This window comes from Giraffa tippelskirchi, chromosome 11 (assembly GCF_054371585.1).
Source record: "Giraffa tippelskirchi isolate mGirTip1 chromosome 11, T2T-mGirTip1v1.2.pri, whole genome shotgun sequence".
Taxonomy (NCBI): domain Eukaryota; kingdom Metazoa; phylum Chordata; class Mammalia; order Artiodactyla; family Giraffidae; genus Giraffa; species Giraffa tippelskirchi.
In genome coordinates this window covers 130,740,870-130,762,095 of record NC_137285.1, presented here as the reverse complement: position 1 = coordinate 130,762,095, position 21,226 = coordinate 130,740,870, and the positions used below count along the sequence as shown (strand labels likewise).

At 38.6% G+C, this 21,226-nt stretch overlaps 2 long non-coding RNA genes across 2 annotated transcripts in view; one reads left to right on the top strand and one right to left on the bottom strand.

Annotated features, from left to right (window-relative positions):
• Positions 1-9,116, top strand: part of LOC145526854 (uncharacterized) — a 100,736-nt gene extending 91,620 nt beyond the window's left edge. Inside the window, exon 3 of the long non-coding RNA XR_014069240.1 lies at positions 2,644-9,116. This is a non-coding gene — a long non-coding RNA (uncharacterized LOC145526854). The remainder of the gene's footprint in view (positions 1-2,643) is intronic.
• Positions 1-21,226, bottom strand: part of LOC145526852 (uncharacterized) — a 466,924-nt gene that overhangs the window by 70,041 nt on the left and 375,657 nt on the right. The gene's annotated exons all lie outside the window — the stretch shown is intronic.

The following is a 21,226-nucleotide window of genomic DNA, read 5'->3' as shown; positions in this document are numbered from 1 at the left end:
AATGACATTCTGACACATGCTACAACATAGATGAACCAGAGTCGTAAGCTCATCACAAAAGAATGACTACTGTTAGTTTCCACCCATTTGAAGTAACATGGTTGATTCCAGGGGCTGAGAGCAGGAGGGAGTGGGGAGTTATTGTTTAATCAGTTCATTGTTTCCGTTTTGTAAGAGACAAATTTCTGGAGATGGATGAAAGTGATGGTCACACAACAATGTCAATGTACTTCATGACACTGAACTTGAAATGATTAAAATGGTACATTTTATGTGACATATGTACCACACAATTTAAGCAAATAGAATATATCTGCAATGTTCTACATACTTCCTGTATAGTAAATGTTTAAACATGTATCTCTGGTATAATGAACATGGTCACACATACATTCAGTATTATATATACCATTATATTCTAATGTTGAATATAAATTCACATGGGAAAGATCTTACAAGATTAACATATAGGACTTACAAATACAAGGTTTTATGTTTTATGGTTTCCAGGTGGCACTAGTGGTAAAGAACCCACCTACCAATGCAGGAGACATAAGAGATGTGAATTCAATCCCTGGGTCAGGAAGGTTCCCTGGAGAAGGAAATAGCAACCTACTCCAATATTCTTGCCTGGAGATTCCCATGGAAAGAGGAGCCTGGCGGGTTACAGTCCATAGGTTCACAAAGAGTTGGACAGAACTGAAGCAACTTAGCACGCACATGTGTATACCTGTATACCTAATGGTATATATATATATATATATATATATATATATATATATATAAAATCTATTTTCACTGTGTTGCATTATTATATATTGAATATATATAACATAAAAAATATATATATATAACATATACACACACTATTTGCATACATTTTTACCAGAGTTTTTATGCACACAAAATACATAAAAACTTCCCCAGGATTAGCACGGACCTTCTCCAAAAGTGTACACACACACACGTGCATATGTGCACATGCATCTCAACTGTGGCATTCATAAAATACAGTTTTGTACACACAGAGTTACATATACATATGCATTTCCAACGTTATCGACATATACTTGCATATTTATTCATTGCTGGACATGCACGTATGAATCTTCAGAGTTGTTCACACACATATAAACATATATGCATATAAACAGTCATGTACACATATATCTCTATATGACCTTACATGTATAGAAATTCACAGGGATATCTCTCTCTCATTATTTGCATACTCACACTAATGCCTACCATTATATATGTACACAGATATGTGCAGGGCTTACACACACTCACACACAGATGACTCATCTCATATACACATAGATTTGTGGGATCAGCCTCACTGTTTTATAATCTTAACTTGTGTATTATTAATTTTTTGTCCTGTGGTAAAGAGTTTTAATGCAATCAAAACCTTGGAGACTAAATAATTAAACCTGTCACACCATCCACAGTTTTACTGCTAATTAGTCATGGTGAGGTGCCATTGTCATAGGAGACAAGGTCCCTAAATTTAGCTAGTGGAATATCATGTTGATCACACACAGAAACAGCCTGGACTCTGAGGATCAGCTGCATGTCAGTGAGTGCGTTGTGGCTGAGTCCACCCTTCACCTATTGAAGGGGGATGCTCCTGGAGTTGTCAGCAACAATCTGTGTGTTCACTGCACGTAGCAAGCAAAAGAAACCTGCTGTTCTTAACCCCTTGAGGGCCCCACGATAGCAAGTCAGAGGGCAAGAATTCTGTTGATCAGCTCTGGGCTGCCTGCCTGCCTGCCTGGCTGAGCTAGAGCTCCTCTCCCCCAGAGAGACAGCTGCTTCTCTATCCAAAGCTACAGGCTCGCTCGCAACACTTTCCTTATGGCTTGGAGACAGGAGACCAACCAAGCGTGTTTTTCCCTCTGTGTGCCAGGTCAGGTGCCTCTTTCTGCTCTCCTTCTGTGAATAAATAAAACAGAGTGCACTGTTTTCTAGCACTCCTGCCACACTCCTCTATATGCATATTCTGGGCCTGAAAGCAGATCTGCTAAATATCAATATTAATTATCACAGCCACAAAATTCCTCCTCACGCCCTTTCTTCCATTCGGGCTCACCGCCGAAGTGGCATCCTGCTGCTGAAAAGGAAGGGCCTTGGGGACTAGTAGACATAGATTCAGAACTTAGCTTTGTCACTTAACTAGAATCATTATTTCTTCGTTCTTTTTCTAGCTAGAATCTCACTGTCCCCAATTATTTAAAAGAAAAAAAAGGATACTTTGAGTATAAAGTAGATTTCTACTGATTGTTCATTCTATTACTTTTACTATCACAGTGAGGTGGAGGAATGGCCTTCTTTGTTGTTCTTTTATCTGTTTCTTCCTGCTAAGATGGAGAAACTTGATTCTATGCCCTCACTGCTATCAGTACAATTTAGTAGTTGAAAGAAGCTTTGAGTGAATAAGATCACTGGCCAAAGTGACAACATCTGAGCCAGGAATAACAGTTCAGAATCATATTAATAAGTGTTGCAGATCCCTTGCTTTATCTTGTAGGTAATACGCAGTTAGTAAAGGTGTTTAAAAACTAAGTATTTCTTAGTACCAATGATACATTAACATTGGAGAGGGATTAGATCTTTCACATTATTTTCTTTTGATCCTAGATACTGGAAGCACCAGGAGTGGAGGCCAAGAATGATTGGAAGGGCACTGAAGTGAGAGGTAGGCTGGAAAGCTGAAAGCAGCATTAGTTTGTCCTTGTATTTTCTCCTTTAATATTCTTTGGCACGCTCCCCTGCTCACAGGATCTGGTGTAGTAGTGCATGAACTGGGTACTCAAAAGTTTCATCATGCTTTCCATCCATGGCAGTGAGCACAGTCCCTCCTACAGAGGTTGCCATTCAGTGAGCTGCTCTCTCACATTTCGATAAAAATTTATTAATGCTTCTCTATAAATGATTGACAATTGACAGATAATAAATATCGTGTGTCAGCCACTACTCCAAGCACTGGGTCTAAATCAGTTGTTATTGTTGTTCAGCTGCTAAGTAGAGTCCGACTCTTTGCAACCCCATGGATTGAAGCATGCCAGGCTTCCCTATTGTTCACTATCACCCGCTCAAATTCATGTCCATTGAGTCAGTGATGCTATCCAACAATTGCATCCTCTGTTGTCCCCTTCTCCTCCTGCCCTCTATCTTTGCCAGTGTCAGGTTCTTTTCCAGTGAGCCAGCTCTTCACATCAGGTGGCCAAAGTATTGGAGATTCAGCTTCAGCATCAGTCCTTCTAATGAATATTCAGGTAGATTTCCCATAGGATTGACTGGCTTAATCTCCTTGCAGTCCACAGGACTCTCTAGAGTCTTAACAAGGTTATTAAGATTCTTGACCTTAGGGGTCTTTCATTCTAATCAAAGGATAGTAGTATATAGACAAATAAATGAACAACATAATTCTAGAGAGTTGTTAAGTTGCTACTAAGAAATTAAGTAGTAGAATGAGTAGGTGAGATTGAAAGGCAATCAGGGACTGGGATTTACAGTCTTGTGTGTGTGTGTGTGTGTGTGTGTGTGTGTGTGCACTCAGTTGTGTCTGACTCTCTGACTCCATGGACTATAGCCTGCCAGTCTCCTCTGCCCATGGAATTTCCCAGGGATTGAACCCTCATCTACTACATCTCCCACATTGGTAGATTGGGTTCTTTACCACTAGTGCCACCTAGGAAGCCCTCTGCTGCTGCTGCTAAGTCGCTTTAGTCGTGTCCAACTCTGTGTGACCCCATAGACGGCAGCCCACCAGACTCTGCCATCCCTGGGATTCTCCAGGCAAGAACACTGGAGTGGGTTGCCATTTCCTTCTCCAATGCATGAAAGTGAAAAGTGAAAGTGAAGTCACTCAGTTGTGTCTGACTCTTCACGACCCCATGGACTGCAGCCTACCAGGCTCCTCCGTCCATGGGATTTTCCAGGCAAGAGTAATGGAGTGGGGTGCCATTGCCTTCTCTAGTCTTGTGCTATTCTGTGCTTAGTCATGTCTAACTCTTTGCAACCCCATGGACTGTAGCCCACCAGGCTCCTCTGTCCATGGGGATTCTCCAGGCAAGAACACTGGAGTGGGTTGCCATGCTCTCCTCCAGGGGAACTTCCCAACCCAGGAACTGAATCGGGGTGTCCTGCATTGCAGGCAGATTCTTTGCCAGCTGAGCTACCCAGGAAGCTCAGTCTTGTAGTCCATAGCAATAATATTGATTATATTCTAAATGACATAGAAATCCACAGGAGGGTATAAGCAGACTATTGATGTCAACTGATTTGCATTTTTAAAAGATCACCTGAAGAGTGACTTTACGGAACACTTAGATAAGGGAGTAGTATTATATATAACAAGAAGCTGGGCAGCTTTTTAACAAAACACATTAATTCAGAGAAACACATTTCCTAACAGTGATATATATGACAGAGTGAGATATCTATGGATTAAACATTTGGAAGCAAAAAGGCCTCTTAGAGACACAGGAAAAGTATTGTTACTGAAAATGGGGGTCCAGCTGCTTGCTGCTCAAAAGTCAATAAAGTGATGATGTTGATGCAAAGGAAAGTTTGCTTTATTTCAGAGGCCAGCAACTAATGTGGGATGGGACAGGGAGGTCAGACTCCTGTCCAAAGGCTGATTTCCCCCCTCTGACAATCAGTGAGCAAGATCTTTTATAAGTGAAGGGAGGGGGTTATGTGCAGAAACAGTCAGCTCTGACACTCATCTTGAAATCAGTCATGTGGTGGTCTGATCAGCATCATCTTGATTATTTTAAGTACAATTAATCTTCACTTCCAGGATCAGTTTGTTCCTATTTCTTTGAGGCCAGTTCTCAGAATTATAGCAGCTTATGTCATGGCTACAGTCTGGTCATCATGTAGTTAACTTCTTCCATTTGGTTCGGATTTTAGTATTTAAAAGTCAGTTCACAGGATAAGGCTCAGAATGTTATCTATAAGCCCTTAAGGAGAAAATGGTCCTTGACTATGCTTAATGATTAAACTATTATTATTTAGTCTTGTTGGACTGTTTTCCTTTGTTTCTCCATTTCCTCACTTCTCTGATTAAATTTATTCTTTGGCTAAAGTTTTTCCACAGATAAAGGGCAGGCTGAGGACATGGTGGTGAAGGACCATAGGGTCTTGCTGTGTTTCAGTATGAGACAGTCAAATCTCCCCTAAGCCCACTTCTCAGAGGAGCCCTACGCAAAGAAGATGCAGAAATGTTTCCTTCCCGGAGACCACACTGCTCACTTCTAGAGAAGATCCTCTTCTCCATCTTCCACTACAGAGTTCTCTCACTCAGCTGTCCCAAGGGAGTTGGTCCACTGGGATACACGTGGCAGACGGTAGCAAACTATCATTTTCCTTTGGCTATGGTGTTTGCCTTCATTTGTTAACAGTGCATATCTCATTTATGTATCAAGAGATAAGAAAAAGAAATGGGATGACTATTGAAGTAAGAGTAAGGGACATTTAGTTTTAGTGAGTTCAGTTTGTCTTAGAAGGTAATAGTGAGTACATTGTAGAAAGATTTGAAGAGCTGTTAAAGGTTTCATTCATTTTTAAATTAACTGACTCATTCATTCATTCTGAAGTTATATACCGTGATTTTACTCTGGGTTGAATAAGCATAAACACTGAGGATTCAGAGATGAAAATGGCACAGTCCTTACTCTTGTGGGGGTTGTACTTTAGTGAAGATAAACCTTACCTGAAGAAAGGTTTGGGACTTTGTCCCTGGTTCCTGGGTGTTAACCTCTAGGCCCTCATAATATTCTGCCCAGTAAGAGATTCTGTTTACATGGAGACCTTTGACCATGACAGATAGCCTAGGGCAATAGTGTGATTTATAGGTATCAGTTCCACCTTTGAAGAGACAAGAGACTAAAGTCAGTCATGCAGGGGGTCACCTTGGTCTATGCAGCTGACCTCCAGTAAAAACTCTGGACCTCGAGGCTTGGCTAATCCTCTCTGTTTGGCAATACTCTGTGCGGGGAGAAGAAAATGTTGTCTACATGACTTGCCTGGGAAAGGACAACTGGAAGCTCATACCTGGAACTCTTCTGTACACTGTGCCATGTGGTTTATCCCATTGCTTGTTTTAATTTGTATCCTTTTGTTGCAATAAACCGTAACTCTGAATATAATGACTTTCCTTAGTTATGTAAACCCTTTTAGCAAATCATTGAGTCTGAGGGTGGTTTTGGAGACTGACTGAACTCTCAGAATAGACATAAGTGGTTGATTACAGGGCAGTTATTAATAGAGCGAACGACACATACTGTAGGGTCTAGAGGAAGGCCTTTGAGTTTCAAGGGAAATTTATTAGAACAAAAATATAAAGTGATCTTAAATATGGGTAAGAAAGGGGAAAAGTTATTCCAGGTAGGTGAAAAAGTCAAAATTGATGTGGGGGAAGGGCATGGAAAACGAGGGAATTTCAAGTGGTTCTATATAATTTGTAAGTTGATATTGGGTATAGAAAAGATGATTCAAGAATAAGAGACAGCAATAGTAAGGATCTTAAACATATTTTGCCACATAACTATAGGAAGTTATTCTATGACATTAAGAATGGAAGTGGCATAGTGATACTGCATTCTAGATAGATTATTACTAGCAGCATTGGAGGGTAAATGCTTGAGACAAAGAGATCACTCAAGAGGACCTGACAATATTTTAGGCTAGAATGATGAAGTCTTGGATAAAGGTCATGGGTATAGAAGGGAGGCAATGATTCAAGAAAGATTTAAGTTAAGGAAGCAACACATCTGGAATTCTGATGAATTAGGGTTGGAGAATTTTTTAAAAGGCTAAGTCTAGGATGAAATCCAGATGTCTGGTTATTAGTGATAGCCATAACACTTCCTAAAATAGAAATGTAGGAAGAAAAGCATGTTTATGGGCAAAAAGAAGTTCAGCTTTAGAAGTTTTGATTTTTTAGCACCAGTGGTATCCAAAGTAGAAATGTGTAATGGCACTTGAATACAAGAATGAGGAAGCCAGACAAGTGGCCTAACGTGCAAAGGGACTTGGCTTCAAAAAGTATGAATTTTATTAAGTATTTCAAACATATAATGAAATAATGGGCCTTCAGTATTACACATCCAACATCTCTGTCAAAAACGGCTGTGGAGTGAATAGAATGCAGTTATTTGAAAAGTGTGGTATATTGTCATTGCTGGTGATGAGGCAGATCTCAACTACAACTAACAATGAAACTGGCAGATGTGTTTTGGAATTCTGTTCGCAAGGGACCAGATGATAAAACAAGGATGACTCAGGGAAGATTTATCCCCATAACTAGCAAAGTAAAATTCACACTGCAGTCTGTGCTGTTGCTGGTGTAAGGATGTTATCTTATATCCTGATCTATCTCTCTGATAACTAATGAATTTTACCCCTAATGTTCTAGCAAATTCCCAATTAGGGAGAGAGTGTACTATGGGGGAGAATGTGCACTGGTGGGTCTTCAATGAACAACTCTTTCTGATTGAATGATTTAATCTAAAAACCTTCTCATGCCATGAATTCTACTCTTTCAATCCATGATTTGACTATGGGCCTCGTTTTTTATCCAATTATGTTTTGTATACTTGTGGTTCAGCTGAACTTAACATGTGACTCCATTTAATTCTTGCAATACAATGCCCAAACTCTTTCTTAAACCCTGCTATACAATTCCGAACCCGGCATGGACAACTCACAGAAGCCTTAACCTTTATGTGGTCTAGTTAGCATGCTAGTTCTAGCACATACTTCCTACGTAACTTGTACCCTTACTAAACATGGGGTTGGCCAAAAAGTTCGTTCAGGTGTTTCTGTAAACCATTAGGCAAAAACCTGAATGAACTTTTTGACCAACCCAATGCTTATCAGCTAAAAGAAATTCAAGCCAAAATAATTACTGAGATCTCTTCTAATCTGTCATCCTATGAGCCAAGGAAAGAAGCAGTAACATTAGAGCCAATCCATGAACGAGAAATTGAACTTCATCAGAAAGAAAAGGGATACAATGATTTTGAAAGGAGGAGCATCAGGTTGACGGAATGTAAGCAACAATACGTAAATTATAGGTGAGAGGCAGTGGGACTGGATAATTGAACTTAAATAAAGGGTGAATGTGAGATGAATGGAGACATGAGGGACTTGGAACAGTAATGTTGCCAAAGACACAAATAGGTACCAAAATTCCCACACCAAGCCATGGTCAGGAGTCCAAGACATCAAGGCTGGGAGCTGCACAAAAGACTAAAGAGAGGCCTCCCAAGGTATTTCACACCAACTAGTCTTGCGGTCAAATAAGCTCAGGAAATAGGCATTCATTATCTCCCTTCTGAAAATGTAGAATGTAGTTTAACATTTTAAAGACATAAAGAATTTCTGCCATGAGAAAATCAGCAACTTTGTTTAGCTCAGCATTTCCCCAATTATTCAGCCTTGGAATACTCTGTATTTGCATTCCATAAATGATCACACTCAGACTTGTGCTAGCTTAGTGTGGGGGCGAACATTATCTAAGGTTTAGAGTCGAGGTCATCAGAAATGTTGAAAGGCAGAGTATGGGCTCAGGTGTGAGAGTGGAGAAAGGTCATTGTCTAGCTGTTCAGGGCTTTCTCTCAAAGGCAAACCCTTTAAGAGGGGAACCCATACAAGTGGGTTTCTTCCAAAAAAAAAGATTTGTTTCTAAACCCTCATTCCCTTTATCTTCTCAGTTAGGGAAGTAGTGACAGTTTAGGAGCCCATAGATAAAAAGAAAGTGGCATCAGCTGTTTAAAGAAAAGGCTTGTTGAGTTTTAAGCGGCAGGAGGAGTCCAGACAAACACATCTCAAGCCAACTTAGGTAGCCCAAGAAAAGAAGCTGTTTTTTCAAAGTTATAAAGTTTGCTGGCCTTTCTCTGTGCAATGCGCTAACATAACAGGTTTGACTCACCAGGAGATGACGCATATAGCACAGGGAGTTTGAAAAAGCACTGCTTAACCTTGCTAAGAAATGCTGATTTTAAGAACAGCTGGAATATTGCTTTTTGATCCTCTACCATCAGCCCAGCAAGGACAAGAGATGTTTTGATGAAGAACAAAAAAAAAAATGAAAATAAAAATACTTCATGGGGCAAATAAATCTAGTGAATATTGACAGCACTGGGGAAAACAACTTGACTAAAAATAATTCTTTTGTGTGGAAGTAAAGGTGGCACCATCACTGCAGGAATCTGGAGATGCATATTGTATGAAGAGACCGTTTCAAAGTGTCCTTTTCCATTGACATTTTAAAGAAATATTTTTAACCTGCTCTTGTAGAATCTAGTATTCATGCTTCATCATCAACCACTGAAACAACAGGTTGAAGTTGAACATTATCAATCTGGTGACTCAAACATGGATAGGGATTACTTCTGTTGGCTGCATGAAGCAAATGTAGTTAGAAACAAACAGATAATGAAATTTGTGAGCAGATATTGAACTAATTACTGGGGAGGGGGAAGTGTAACTTGAAAAAGATGCTGCCATAGATTTATTGAACCCCTACGATGTGTAAACTTCCTGGACAGACTCAAAGGTAATAATTTAGTAGAGAATTTAATTTCTATACTTTGAGTTCAAACAAGGGGTGGGGATTCATTGAATGAAGCACAGAAGAATCCCATATAACCCAAGGGCAGAAAACAAAGTATAAGTCAGCTTAAGAACTGGAAAATTACTCGGAACAAAATAAACAGCTCTATATAGCCTCAATCTCTCTACACACTTAGTCTATAGTCTTTGTTCTCCTGTAACACTGGGTGGCACATAATTTGGCCTTGTAATGGTACTGATTCCAGCCTTGGCTTCACACAAATTGTTACGTCAGGGGAGAATGTGTCACAGTCTCTCAGTTTAAATTCTCTCTTCAGAGAAAATCTGATGATTGGTGGACAAAAAATAGACTGGAGGACTTTGGTCTAGGAGTCTCTTCTCCAGAGGGCAAGGACTTACTTGCATGTGTGCCTATATAAGATACGTGTGCTCGGTTCTTCTTTGTACTATGGAAGGGCTAGGTTTTTAAGAAGAAATGTGGATGAGCTAGACCATTAAATATGTCTAGTTTACTTAACCTTGGAAAACTTATGTTTAGATGAGACAAGAAGGCGAAAAATGGCAATTAGCAATATGCTATTGCTAAATAACAGATAACATCCTCTGGGATGCAGATGTGAATTTAATCTTGGATTTGGAAAGGAAAAATCAAATATAGATGGAAAAAGTAATAGAGTATTTTGGACAGAAGAAATGGTATCTGGTCATACAGATGGAAATGCATCAAGAATCTTAATGGAAGGTTGGTTCATTTAATTAAAAATATTTTTGGAGAAGTTTCTTTGTTCCACACAATATATGAATATCACATTTGTTTGAAATATTTATTGAGCATCTACTGTGTGTCAGGCATCATTCCCGGTGCTAGAAATGCAGGAGCAAAACAAAGCCTTTTTCTCCAAAGTCTTATATTTTAGTAAAGGAAGACAGAATGAAATAATTTTCCAGGTGCTACTGAGTGGTATATAATGATGAGTTAATGAATAATTAACATAGGTGTGAATAAACAGTTTTACTTCCTCCATATAGCTGGAAACTTATTATTTCTGGAAATCTGGATTTGTAGCTTCATTTTCTTTTTATAGATTAGAGAGGATGACATTTTCTGAAAATTCCAGTAAGAAAAATTAAAAAAAAAAACAAACAACTTTTAATAATCTTGTTAGGGTCATGACTATTCCCTCTCTCTCTCAAACCAAACACTGTAGTCGGAAGAATAAGGTTCAAGCATCTAACTCTCTGTCGTGTCTACAGTCATGTGTCTGTCTCTCAACTACTTGTTGTGGCCTGGGAGATTTTGCTAGCTCATCCAATTTTACTATATCTTCTAAATGCTGGAGTACTCCACGATTCAGTCCTGGGGCCCTCTCTAAATTCCAGGTACATTCTCCCCATATGTAATTTCATTCAGTTTGAGGGTTTTTAAGAACGTCTTGATGTTGCTGACTCCAAAGCTTCTTACCTGTCCTTTTATGTCACGCTCATGTATCCTTTAATGCTATTACTTTTGGGACATCTTAAACATGGGTCCAAAATTGTACTCTTGGGATACCTACCACATCTGTTTCATCATTTTTTTTCTCCCAGTATAAATAAGTGCTCACATTTTCCACCATAATAGCTTGGCAAAATGAAGGATATAGCCTTGGTTTCTACTCTATATGATCTTTCTTCCCACCACCAATCCATTAGGAAGTCTTGTTTCCTATACTTTCAAAGTATATCTTGAATTCATCCATTGCTATCTAACACTAATGCCCCATCCTATGCAAAGCTACAGTCATGTCTCAAATGGAATATTGCTACAACTTTCTAATTGTTCCCTCTGACTGATGACAGAGGAATCATCGGGTCATATCATTTCTGTATTTTCAATTTTACATCATTTTCCTATGACACTCAGAATGAAATCCAAATCCTCTACCCAGGTTTACAAAGACTGACAGCATTTCTGTTAGGTACACAGTATTGATCGGAAAGGAACATTACTGTATTGGACAAGGAAAACACATCAACATGAGTTAGTAGAAAAAACAAAAAGTAGATTCAAGGGAAAATGGACTCTTCTGCAACCTGTTGTAAAAGAGCTAAAGAATAATAAGGAATTGCAGAATGTTTACATTCCTCTCATCACAGAGTGCAGATTGACCAATTAAATCTGGGTTATCTGCAAAGGTTGAACTGCTCATGCTCCACATCTCGTTGCCTTGGTGATGGGGTACCTGCATAATGATATTTCTGCAATAAAGAGAAAAGCCACATGCAAATTTGAGGTGGATCAAAACATGATCTATTTAGCTACACTTTAGAGGAAGATATATGGAAAAGTTGATAGAGGTTCTGCATCTAAAAAAATAGATAAAGAGGAAAATAATGTAATTCATAGATTAACTGAGGCTTTAACAGCACTACCACTGACCTTAGTCATAGGTACTATATATAAACTAAAATTTTTGAGCATCTCTGTCGCAATTCTATTCCTTTCTGATCTATTGCTAAATGAAATTAAACCTTAGGAAACAGTACCCAAGCTTGTATATCTTTATGAGCTTGTATATCTTTCAGATTCCATTGCTTACCCTTTTCAGGGTAACAATATCATGTTTTGTTCAAAGTAGGCCACTACTGAATATAAAGAGGGCTGCTATTAAAATTACATTAAGACAACAGGTACAAAATTGGATGATGCTGGGGAAAAAATGATACACATATGGTCCCCTGGTTATTCTCTGCTTTGGTTACTATGCTTCAAGCACACTTGCTTTCGTCTGCTTCTTCAGACACATATTCATTCCTATCTTGGATACTTGCAGCAATGGTTCCATTCACTTTGAACACTCTTCTCCCAGACTGTACAGTGAAAGAAGTTTTTTGACATTTATGCCTTAGTTTAAAGTTACCTTTAAAGAAGGCCCTCGCTTTAGTTTCCGTGCCTGCATGCCAAGTCCATTCAGTCGTCTGACTCTTTGCGACCCTATGAACTGTAGCCCACCAGGCTCCTCTGTCCATGTAGAGGTTCATTGTCTTCTTTTCTCTCCTTTTCTTGTTTTTATTAATTTTTAAATTAATTTTTACTGAAGTATAGTTGCTTTTCAAAGTGTTCCATTGTCTCTGGAATTTAAATTTATGGAGATAAAGGCTTCATTCTTTGGTAAACTCAGTTTTTCTTCCACAGTGTGTAATTCTCCCCATTCTCATTCTCATTCCCCAACCTGAGTGGCTGCAGGTGAATGTTCTTTATTCTTGATCTTCAACATAATCTTGTTTAGACTTTTCCTAGGTGTTTGTCTTAGTTTTGGCTGCTGCAACAGGAAACCATTTAAGACTGGGTGACTAATAAGCAACACAATTTTACTTCTCAGAGTTCTGTAGGCTGGAAAGTCCAAGCTCAAGGTGCTAGCAGATTTGGTGTCTGATGAGGGCCTGCTTCCTGGTCCATAACTCCCATAGATGCATCAATGGCAGAAAGGATAAGGGAGCTCTCTGCACCTCTTATAACAGGGCACCAATCCCACTCATGTGAGGTCTGTCCTCATGATCTCCTTACTTTCCCAAAACTTTATCTCCTAAATCACACTGGGGGTTAGGATTTTGACATATCAACTGAGAGAAAGGAGCATAGACATTCAGTCTACAGCAGTATTACTTATTTTATATTAATCTTTCAATGGGTACCTGTGATTTAGATAGTCCTTTTCAGCTCAGAAAAAAGTTTCATTCTATTATACTCTACCATTTAATTTTTTTGTGAATGTCTTATGTTCTCTTTTTTTGAAACATACATTTTTCATCTACTGAGACTGTTCTTTGTTCCTCCATTAGTACACCTTTGTTTTCTCAGTGCCATTTTTCTTATATTTACTTATGTATTTCGTATTTGACTCCTTTATTTTGTGGGAGCTCCGTAAGCTTGCTATTCACACCATTATTTTCCCATAGTGTTGATTCTGGACCTTCCATTTCCAATGCTCATTTTAATCTGGTAAATGAATTTTAATCTTCTTTGTATTTCCTTTGTATAAAACTCTCTCCTGTTTTATTATCTCCTGTGTTTAAACTAGGTTCTTTACAAGAAACCACATTATATTGTCCAAATCTTCATTCTTTTATTCAAATTTTGTTGTTGTTAGCAGAAATACTTAAATATATACGATGATGCTTTGTACAATAAATATTTTTCAAACTATGTCCTTTCTTTGCTTCTCAGTGCTACCATCACTTCTTCTAACACAGCATATTCCAACCTGGAATATCAACCAAAAAGACTACAACGATAGTAACAGAAATTAGAGTAGGGATATAAAGAAACTGGAATAAAAGAGAAAGAAGAAAGACCAATGACTTGGAAATCTCTGATTTTACAGGTTTAAGAGTTTAGAGGCACTGTGGAGATCTTTAAAACCTCTTTTCAAATGATGTCACTCTGGTTAAATATGACTGAAAAGCATGCAATGAAAGCAGGAAAAATGGAGCAGAAGCTCCATAGTTTCTGGAATTGTGGAGGACCACGAGAAGTGAAAGCCATTGTAGATCCTTCCAAGAGTTATCCAAAATCAAGTTTATTGAGTTGGAGCAGAGTTCTTTGTTCCTGGTGGCCTCAACCGTACCGGGAAAAGAAGATGAGGTCATATTCGAAACAGGGTGAGAGTGAGATGGATATTTAGGGATCGAGAGAGTCTCCTGTGGACTGCTGTTTCCAGGAAGTTCAGGTAAGGCGGCACTTTAATTTTCATTTCAAGGAAACATTCATTAATTGATAATCGATGCACTTTGCCCTGAATATTTTTTACTCCAGCTTAAAGTGCTTCACAATAGACATCATACCTTAATATCTACGGATGAGATTTAAAAGTAATTTTATCCATCTCCCCAATAGCTATCCAATAGCTATAGGTAAGTTTAATATCTACTACATAATTTGTTATAACTCTTAGTGGTCATAATTTAGGTTATACAAACTCTCTTGTTTGTTTTGTTAAATAATTCATCCAAACGATGTTCATTCAACAAAAAAAATGTGATGTGATGAGTTGTTGCTATCAGAGAATTTCTGTGCTAAGTGCCTTGAAGACTCAAACAGAGATTCTTGTTTTTTGACAGTTCAGAGCCTATGGGATGGGGAGGGAGGTGGGAGGGGGGTTCAGAATGGGGAACACATGTAAACCCATGGCTGATTCATGTCAATGTATGGCAAAAACCACTACAATATTGTAAAGCAATTAGCCCCCAACTAAAATAACTAAATTTATTAAAAAAAAAAAAGGTCATACAAGCATAATAGTACAGGACAATGTGTGACTCTCAAATTACAAGTAACACATCCCATACAACAATTGTACTCATCCCATATCCCATACAACAATTTGTGCAGTTTCCAGAATATAACTGGACTTCTATAAATAGTGGCAGGCTTTTGTCTTTTTGTTTTTGCCTGAGGAATTCATGTCAGCTCTTTTAAGGTTAGAAGATTGATTTTGTATTAATATTTTTACTTTTCCCAAACTAGCAAAGGGTATAAACAGGATTGCTTATTAGGTATCTGCTTATAGATTTACTGATCTTGCAGCATATGGGGACTTTCTAGAGGAGATCATTCCTACAGCATTGGAGGTCCTCTAAAGAGTCTGTGGGTTAATATACCAATGAACATGAGCTAGAAATCTTGAAAATATGATTAAATATCTTGCCTTTGCTATTTTAAAATGTTAAGCTTCATGTGAAGGTTTTAATCATATGGTGGGAAAGGAGAAAATATATGAAACAATTGTCTTTGATATGTGAGATCTAAACATCACATTTAGATAAAAGGCTTGATGTTTCTGCTATTGCTAATTATAAGGATGGTTACTGGGATGGTTTTAACAGCAGGGATGATGAATCAGGTGATGGCAACCATGATGATGTGATATTAGTATGGTGCTAATGCTAAAATGAATGACTATGGTGTAGCAATGTGAACAATGATGAGGTGCTGCTGATGGAAGATACTGGTGATGTGGCAAGGATTATTGTGATAAGGCTACTGATGAAGTGATTAAATAATGACAGAGACATTGTAAAGGGAATTTCAATAGCTAAAGACAACGAGAATGAGGAAGGTGATGAATACAGTGAATGTGAAGCTCCAGGACTTAGACATGGAGAGACAAAAGTGGCCTGGACCATCTATGTCCTCTTTTTAACCAGTAGAAAAAAATAATGAATAGAGAAATATAATCAATGCATTGAGCACAAATAAATACTTGGGACTTTTGTATAGTTCTTGAATCCAAAAAGGAATAATAGTGAATTACTTGCTGAACAAGAAGTTTGTGCACTGAGAATTGAAATTAATTTGCGATGAAAATAAAAACAAGAAACAAAACATTTGTTTCATGTTTGCAATTTTGAACAATGAGTCTCTGCACAAAGACTTTCAGAAATTTAGAGAGGCCTGTAGTTAATTTAGCTTTGTTAATTTAACTAACCCTCCAACTTTTTAGCTGAATTGAGAAACTGAAAGAAAGTGACATACTCTTGTTACAGAAAGTTGGGGTCTGCCTGCTCGCAACCCCAAAGCAAATTAAGTGGTCAGGTTGGTGGAAAGGAGTTTGCTTTATTTCGGATGCCAGCAACTAGAGGGGAGGGCAGACATCTGTCCAAATGCTGACTCCCCCCACTGACACCAGTGGGGCAAGAGGTGTTATAGACAGAAGGGGGTTCCTACGTGCAGAAATAGCACAATCATCTCTGACAGTCATCTTCAAATAGGTCATTGGCGGTCTGTCCAGCTTCATCTTGACTGTTTCAAATATAGTTAATCTTCAGTTCCAGGGTTGGTTTGTTTGCATTTCTTTGAGGCCAATTCTCTCAATTATAGCAGCTCATGTAGTGGGAATAGTCTGGTCATCATGTAGTTAACTTTTCCATCTAGGGTTTTAGTATTTGTAAGACAGCTCACAGGAGATGGCTCAGAATATTATGTATAGTCCTTGAGGAAGAACTAAAGGTCCTTGACTATGTTTAATGAGTACATTATTATTTGGTCTCCTTTGACTGTTTTCCTTTGTTTTTGCATGTTCTTACTTATCTGATTAAACTTATCCTTTTAATAAAGTTTTCCACAGACAAAAGGCAGGCAGAGGATGTGGAGGGGTGGCAAGGACCATAAGGTTTGCTCAGTTTCACATTTAGGTCTATCATAATCTTAAGTCATTGTTTTTGTAAACTAAAGGAACTGATAGGTAATTACCTTAAGAGTTCATTCAATGTGTAAAAAAAGATATCACAGCTTCTTGAGCACCCAACTGTCACTTGAAATTGTTCAAGGGCTATAAGAAATAAAAATGCATATTGAGAGAGACCAACAATGTAAATACAGAGTCAGCTTCTTCACTAAACTTGCTTTCTTGAGAAACTACTAGCATTACTGAATGAATCTTGATTGAATGACAACTCTGCCCCCAGCACTTCTGTAGGCACTTAAGAAATAAAGACATGAGTGTAAAAGAATTCCTTACAAGAGGTGAGATAAATTTGAGGAAAAGAAACAAGACACATACCATATATCAAAATGGAAGTGCTTTGGATTAAGAATCAAATAAAATGGGTTTTTCTTTTGGTTCATGCAAATCATGAGGATGTTTATAACAATTCCTCAGTTTTCTTATTTAGACAATGCATATAAAAATACTTGCCCTGCCTGAACATGAGGTTATATCAATTTCAAGTAAGATTACATATGAGCAAGTTCTTTATACATTTGAAAACATTTTAAAACACTTAAGGAACTATTGATAGAAAGTAGTCTGCCTGCAATGCAGGACACCCAGGTTTGATTGTGGGATTGGGAAGATCCACTGGAGAAGGGAATGGCAACCCACTCCAGTATTCTCGCCTGGGAAATCCAATGGACAGAGGAATGTGATGGGCTAGAGTTCACGGGGTTGCAAAGAGTTGGACACAACTGAGAGACTAACACACATGATGATAAAAAGTAATTCTTTTTCCCCAAACTTCAACCTTATGAGGAATCATTTTCTTTTAAATCAAGCCTTTGTCTCCTTTTACCACTATGTTCTTTCCTCCACTGTGAAGTTGTGGAAGTGTGAATATGAGTATGAAGTTACTCATAAATTTTGGGGGAATAAGTTTGTCTGGTCAGATCAGCCCTTTGTTTACAGAGCAAATATTCACAAAGAACATAAGTTTACCACTTCATGCCGTGACTTCTACCTGGGAAAGTTGGACATGTCTGCCTCAGTATAACGCTAACTAGGACTGGACACAGAGGTGTCCAACTCTTAGATTGAGTACTAACAAGACTGCTTGCCATCAGAGTAAAGCCACATACTTGGGCTCAGCCTTTATCAGTTGTAAACATGCTACTTGGGCATTCATATTTAATTTTTGATGTTATCCTGATTTTTGATTGTAGAAAAATCCCAGAATTCACTAGGAGTTACATTTTAATTAATATATTATAAGCTATGATTCTTAATCCAAATAATTCTGCTTATATTTTATCTAAAATATATTGTATAATTGTACAGTGTAGGTATCATCCCCTTCGTAAGGAATTATCCAATAGATTCAGATAGTGCTCTTTTCTGTAGGAGATGAGTGGTAATATTTGTGTTGTGTATTAGCCATTATAGTAGTTACACTAAGTTAGGGTACTAAAAAAGAAATTGCTCTGAAATATATTTCCTTGACTCTATCTATGCAAATTAGCACATTATGCAAGACACGTATAGCCCAATTATCAAATTTGGAGATCTTTGAGCTTAATAGAAGTTCATTATTCTTCTAAAAAGACCCTTCCTCCCCACCAGTCAAGGTCTAATCACCACCCTAAAGCAGGTTCCTGACTTCCCTATGTGTGTCCCAGTGACCCTGATGATCTGCAAAGTTGGCTAGGATCCTGTGGAAAGATGTTACTAGGGACACAATTACATTCAAAGCAATAAGACCAACTTAACTGCATTACTTCCATGTTTCAAGAATAGGTCTGGGGAAACAGGAATAAAGAAGCCATGGAATTGACTCAAACAAATCCACCAGCCTAAAATATGAGGGCAAAGGGCAGCAAATGATGATAGTTGTTTTAATAAATATGATGATAACTATGCAGAATCTACAGGGGCACACAAAAAGAACGATTGGTCCAAAAGGGTCCATATGTTGAACAGAAGAAAAAAAAGTCATTAGAAATCAATGCAATAATAAGTGCAAATTCTTGCAATGGATAAAACAATATGCTATTTTTAGAGTCACATATAAATTGGTATTGCTAAAATATAAAGAGAAATACAATGGATTTAGAGAGAAAATAGGGTCCATGTTACGAAAGGCTTTGTCTGCAATACTAAAAAACTTAAAATTTATTCCATAATGGTACAATGTCCATTGAGTAATTTTTAAAAATAGGATTGATGTTATATTTCCAGTTTAGAAGGATCATAGGTAAGGTAGCGTAGAGAAGGAAGGGCTTGACTGGGGTAGAGACTCTCAGTGGTGGTGGTTTAGTCACTAAGTTATGTCTGACTCTTGCAACCCCATGGACTGCCAGGAGCCTGCCAGTCTCCTCTGTCCATGGGATTTCCCAAGCAAGAATACTGGAGTGGGTTACCATTTCCTTTTCCAGGGGATCTTCCCAACCCCAGGGTTCGAACCCAGGTCTCCTGCATTGCAGTGGATTCTTTACCAACTGAGCCATGAGGAAAGTCCTGAGTAGGATTTCCAGCTATATGACTGTTAAAATATACCAGGTGAGAACTGTCGGTGGTTCTTCTTAGAGAAGTTTAAATTAGGAGCCAAATATTTGAAGCAAAGTCTGAACTGAGAAAAAATTATAATGAATTATGAGTAATGAATCTCTGCCCAAATGGCATCTCCGTATGTCCCTATTTGTACTTAGTTTTAAACGAATAATAACTCTGTTTTCCTTGTTTGCATTTTTAAAATACGGGTGAGAAGAGAAAAATAAAAAATCACCTAATGATCCTTTGTAATGGGTTGAGGCTGGGCTTGGAAACCAAACTGAACAAGAAGAAAAAGTAGCCAATGGAATATGAATGGAGTTCCCCGGCAAGGACTCTAAGGAGCCAAATTATTGCAGTTCAAAAGCTGGGTCCTTATCATCTAACCCATGACTTCTGGTCATCTGACCTATAACTTGAGTTTATCCTAACAAGGGACCTTTAAACAAGAAACTCACCATACCAGCAGCTTCTGGAACGTACCTGAAAATGGTACTGTCTGTGCTGTATTGCCTATGCAGATGAGTTCTGAAAGACCTCATGCTACTTTCTGTCCTGAATCAGACTTCCTGCTAGGCAACTCTACACTTCCTGCCTCAGCCTTGAAATTCATTGTGACCTTTTGAAGTATTTGTCATCCTCTACTACTTACGCAGTCATCCTCACCGTGCCCTGAGCTGGCCTCGTATACAAATTAGACTTCACTCCCATAGTATTCTCCCACATGGTCATAACCCTACTCAGAGTTACTATATTGCCATTGTAATTACCATATTGAGTTGTTACAATTCTATATAATACTATATGAGATTATTATAATAATTATTATAATGATATATAATATTTTACTGATGACAATGTTTTGGGTTAGGCAGCTCTGGTATAAATGAAAAAGCTCACGTTTAGAATCAGAAAGCTGAGCGCCGAAGAATTGATGTTTTTGAATTGTGGTGTTGGAGAAGACTGTTGAGAGTCCCTTGGACAGCAAGGAGATCAAACCAGTCCATCCTAAAGGAAATTAGCCCTGAATATTCATTGGAGAGACTGATGCTGATGCTGAAGTTCCAGTGCTTTGGCCACCTGATGCGAAGAGCTGACTCATTGGAGAGGATCCCGGTGCTGGGGAAGATTGAGGGCAGGAAGAGAGGGGGATGGCAGAGGATGCGATGGTTGGATGGCATCGCCAACTCGATGGACATGAATTTGAGCATGCTCCAGGGGTTGGTGATGGACAGGGAGGACTGGCGTGCTGCAGTCCATGGGGTCGCAGAGAGTCGGACATGACTGAGTGACTGAACTGAACTGAACTTAGAATCAGAGTTATCTGAGGGGTGGTATGAAACTAAAAGTGTTAGTTGCTCAGTCATGTTCAACTCTTTGCCACCCCGTGGACTGTAGCCCACTAGGCTCCTCTCTCTATGGAATTCTCCAGGTGAGAATACTGGTGTGGATTGCCATTTCCTTCTTCAGGGGATCTTCCCAACCCAGGGACTGAACTAGAATCTCCTGCATTGCAGGCGGATTCTTTACCATGGTACCACACTGATTTTTTAAACTTTAGCTGTGTGATTTTGTGCAGCCAATGCCACAAAGTCTATTTTTCATGTGTGAAATAAGAACAGGAATATGTATATCAGGGGAACTATGAGCAGGACACGGGGGTTTCCTGGGGAGTTTAGCATAGTATCTGGCACACTTTAGTCTTTTGTATGGTCATTTTACCTGAAACCTTTCTCCAGGGCAAAATTTTTTTTTTTTTTTGCCATGGCCCAAGGCATGTGGGATCTCACTTCTCCACCAGGGATCTAACTCACACCCCTTGCACTGGAAGCGTGAAGTTTTAACCACTGCATCACCATGAAAATCCCCCTCCAGAAGAATTTTTAAAAATACTA